This window comes from Mandrillus leucophaeus, unplaced genomic scaffold (assembly GCF_000951045.1).
Source record: "Mandrillus leucophaeus isolate KB7577 unplaced genomic scaffold, Mleu.le_1.0 Scaffold274, whole genome shotgun sequence".
Taxonomy (NCBI): Eukaryota; Metazoa; Chordata; class Mammalia; order Primates; family Cercopithecidae; genus Mandrillus; species Mandrillus leucophaeus.
Window position 1 is genome coordinate 866,251 of NW_012102854.1, and position 4,129 is coordinate 870,379.

Consider the following 4,129-nt stretch of genomic DNA (forward strand, 5'->3'; position numbering starts at 1 on the left):
ATTATTATTATTATTATTATTATTATTATCTGAGACGGAGTCTTGCTCTTGTCCAGGCTGGAGTGCAGTGGCGAGATCTCGGCTCACTGCAACCTCCGCCTCCCGATTCAAGCGATTCTCCTGCCTCAGCCTCCGCAGTAGCTGAGATTACAAGCGCCCACCACCACACCCGGTTAATTTTTGTAGTTTTTTATTTTTATTTTTTAGTAGAGATGGGATTTCACAATGTTGGCCAGGTTGGTCTCGAACTCCTGACCTCAAGTAATCCACCCATCTCCGCCTCCCAAAGTGCTAGTATTACAGGCACCAGCCACCGCGCCCGACCAAGATCACATTTAATTTCATACATTTACTTAAGTTTGCGCACACTTCTTAATGTCACATGGTATATTTGTTCACATGTCATGCCCCTTAGTAGTATTTTAAAGTTCTTTCCCAATAGTTTTGAACCTTTCCTAAGTTTCTTCCACAATACTTTATCTTTTTACTGCTATTGTAAATATTAGTTTTCTTCAATTATGTATTCTAATTGATATTTGTAAATCAGAAAGCTATTTATTTGTAGATATTAATTTGGTACTCAATTAATTTAACTTTTTATAATTTAAAACTATGTCAATGACGACGGCGGGTGGGGGGTGACTTCCTTAGAAAAAGCATCTTTGGAGACGTCAGTAGTTTTATCACTTCACAAAATCCATACAACCTGAGAACGCCTCGACTCACTAAGAAATTAAGACACCTAGGATTTAGTCCAGACTCATAGATAAACACAGCAACAATTAAGTTTTCTTCAAAAAATGAGGATAACTGTGCCTAACCTAAAACCTTTGACTCCCTCATCCTGGGCGCCGTTATATGGCAGTGCTTCTTAAAGCGTACAATGTTATTTAACCTAGGGCTCTGCTTAACAGCCCTATTAAAACACCCCAAAGATTTAGGGATTTGAACAGTTTGAAGCAGGCGCCCCGAAACAAAAGTTCTTCTGAAACACTCGTTTAAAAAAAAAAAAAAGTCACGGTGATTTGCATTCCACTCCAATTAAAAAGAAATGCTTTTATATAAAAACTCGTTTTTAAATTATTCAACACTTAGCTTTTCCACCCCTTCCATTTTCAAGTAAAAAAGACGCTCCAGGAAGATGGCACCGTTATAATTATCAGCACTTTCCACAAGGGAAGTGCAGCTCAAACCTTATACCTCAATGTTGGTCTCCTACATCTCCCTCTTAGGCACAATCACACACAATCCCACACCCGGTTTCACATTCACTCAACAATCCCAAACATCGGGTCAAACTTTGCGGACAAACTCAGGGTCACACTGGCTCAAACCCGCCTCAGAGGCCCCCACCTCCGCCCTGCACGTAGGCCAGAAGCTCTTAGACCCACTCCCTGCCCTCGCGCCGCGCCCCTAAAGATCAGGAATCCTCCCCTTTAACCTCCCCGGTCCGACCGACCCGAGACGCCCAGATCCCACCTCCTACTTTCGCGCCACGTGGACCCAGGGGCCGTACTGACCCGCGGACAAAGACCAAAATGTCCACTCGGTGCGCTACGCTTGCGCACTCCGAAGGCGAGGAAGCACTCCCAGAAGTCTCCGCGACGCGGCCCGCCTCGGTCACCGCGGCCAGGCCCAGGCTGGTACTGAATTACCTTCTATTACCAGCAACGCCGCTTCTCGGGCCTTGGACTACATTTCCCTTGAGGCTTTACTGGTCGACTCTCTGTCTCCTCCCCTCCCCCCGCGAACCTGGCTGCCTCCTTCTGTGACGATGGAGCTCTTGAGGTAAGTAGTCCTTTAGCGTTAGATGACTTCAAGCTTGCTGGAGGGGCTGGAGTGGCGACGCCCTCTCCGAAGCCTCGCGGGCGCAAAAATGTCAAAACGGGCCAGGCCCCGACTCAGAAATAAGAGAACGCCATTTTGTCTCTGGCCGATGTGGCTCTGGACTACAATTCCCAGAGCCCACAGCGGCCTGACGTTACGTCGTTCTTGACGTCGTGGCGAGCTTGTTAGCTCCGCAAGGACCCGGACGCGACCAGGGGAGGCAGAAGGTGAGGGGTCTGGGAGTCCTGGGCGGGGCCGGGGCGTGTCCGGAGCCTCGGATCTGTGCGCGCAGGCGGGAGCGGGCTGCGGATGCGCGGTTCTGAATGTGTCTTTGTGACTGTATGGCCGGGTGTGGGTGTCTGCAACTGTGCAGGTGTAACCGCCTGTCTCCAGGGTGTCTGTCTGGTGGTTTTTTTGTAACCATGTGTGATAGTGAGTAGTGGGGTGCAGGGTCCTTGTGACCGGGGGTGACACTGCGTGTGTCCCCGTTGTAGATGTGGCCTGTTCGCCCTGTTCCTGGGGTGTGAGTACAGTTGTGACTGTGTGACCACTGCGGGTGTGCGGTTGTGATTCATGTCTCCAAGGTTTATGCGTGGTTTTGGTTGTCTGTGCCTGTGACTATGCGGTGACGCCGCTTGTGTGTTCCTGTGTCCCTTGGTGTGTGTGTGGCAGGGGGATGAGTGGTGCTGTGTATGCAGGAGTGGGGTGCCACTGCTTGTGTGAGTGTGACTGTGTGTATGTCCACAGTGAAAGTTCAGTTGTGACTGGGTGCCGTAAAGTACCAGTGATGGCGTGTGTCCCCTGAGTGGGTGTGTGATTGTGACTACATGAGGAATTTGTGGGTGTTGGTGTGTGGGACTTGTGACTATATGGGAGTGACTGTGTATCACAGTGGAGAGTAGATTGTGTGACTAGGTGTGTCTTAGCGGGTATGTGATTGTGACTGTAGAGGTATTGTGACTGGAAAGATATGGAGGTGAAAGTGAGTCTGTGATTGTGTACTGTGTGTCTCAAGAGTGAATGTAGGGCCAGGTTTGGTGGCTCACATCAGCACTCTGGGAGGCCGAGGTGGGAGAATCACTTGAGCCCAGGAGTTCGAGACCAGCCTGGCCTGTACAAAAAAAAAAAATTAAAGGCCGGGCTTAGTGGCTCACGCCTGTAATCCCAGCACTTTGGGAGGCCGAGGTGGGTGAATCACGTGCGGTCTGGTGATCTAGACCAGCCTGGCCAACATGATAAAACCCCATCTCTACTAAAAGTACAAAAATTAGCTGAGTGTGGTGGCAGACGCCTGTAATCCCAGCTGTTCAGGGGCTGAGGCGGGAGAATCGCTTGAACCCAGGAGGCAGAGGTTGCAGTGAGCCGAGATCGCACCATCGCACTCTAGCCTGGGGGACAAAAGCAAGACTTCGTCTCAAAAAAAAAAAGAATTAAAAATTATCTGAGTGTGGTGGCCCGCGCCTGTGGTCCCAGCTACCCAGGAAGCTGAAGTGGGAGGATCTCGAACTTGAGAGGTCAAGGCTGCAGTGAGCTGTGTTTGAGCCACTGCACTCCAGCATGGGTAACAGAGCGAGACCCTGTCTCGAAAATATAAAAGGGTGGATTTGTGGTTATGTTTGTGTGACACTAACTATATGTGCAGCACAAAGTGTGCTAGTGACTCTAGTGCTTGACCCATGCAGAACCTTTGAAGTTAGAACAGATTCTGGCCCTGGACAGTAGTGACCTCAGCCTTTCTGAGTGACACTGGATTTAGGCAAATGCCTGGTCTTCTCTGACCACACTCCCCTATGTGGTAGGGAAGGGGGATGATGGTTCAAAAATGACCTGGTTGTTCATGATTCCTTTCTCTTAACCCTTCTCCAAGAAAGCTGCCAAGTTCAAGTACATCAGGTTTTATTCTATTTCCCTGAAATCCTTCTTGTTTTTCAGCACATGCTTTTCTTTCCCTCTTCTGAAACTTCAGAACCACCGCACCATCGCCCTCACCCCCACCAAAGTAACCTGGTCTCCAGTATTTGCCATAGGAGTAATTTACTGGATGCCTTGGAGATGTACTGAAAGGCCTATGTCCTCTCTGCTCCCTACATACCTAATGTTCTTTTAAATTTTTTTCTTTGCTTTTCATTTTGAATTAATTTAATACTTTAAAATGTTACAAAAATAGAATTCCCATTTACTCTTGTTTTTTTCTTTCTTTTCTTTTCTTTTTTTTTTTTTTTTTTTGAAATGGAGTCCTGCTGTGTCACCCAGGCTGGAGTGCAGTGCTGTGATAGTTCACTGCAACTTCCGCCTCCCGGGC

General features: G+C 48.4%; 2 protein-coding genes across 6 annotated transcripts in view; one reads left to right on the top strand and one right to left on the bottom strand.

The window, feature by feature from the left end:
* The window catches only part of ZNF146 (zinc finger protein 146), a 39,410-nt gene extending 37,342 nt beyond the window's left edge, over nt 1-2,068 (bottom strand). The window contains exon 1 of one of the 2 annotated variants that reach the window (XM_011984805.1): nt 1,521-2,068. The gene's annotated coding sequence lies outside the window, so the exon portion shown is untranslated. Of the gene's footprint in view, nt 1-1,479 lie in introns of both variants that reach the window. The other variant, XM_011984802.1, reaches the window with a different exon arrangement.
* ZNF565 (zinc finger protein 565) overlaps nt 1,592-4,129 on the top strand; it is a 52,433-nt gene continuing 49,895 nt past the window's right edge. The window contains exon 1 of one of the 4 annotated variants that reach the window (XM_011984799.1): nt 1,592-1,788. The gene's annotated coding sequence lies outside the window, so the exon portion shown is untranslated. The other 3 variants (XM_011984801.1, XM_011984798.1, XM_011984800.1) reach the window with 3 other exon arrangements.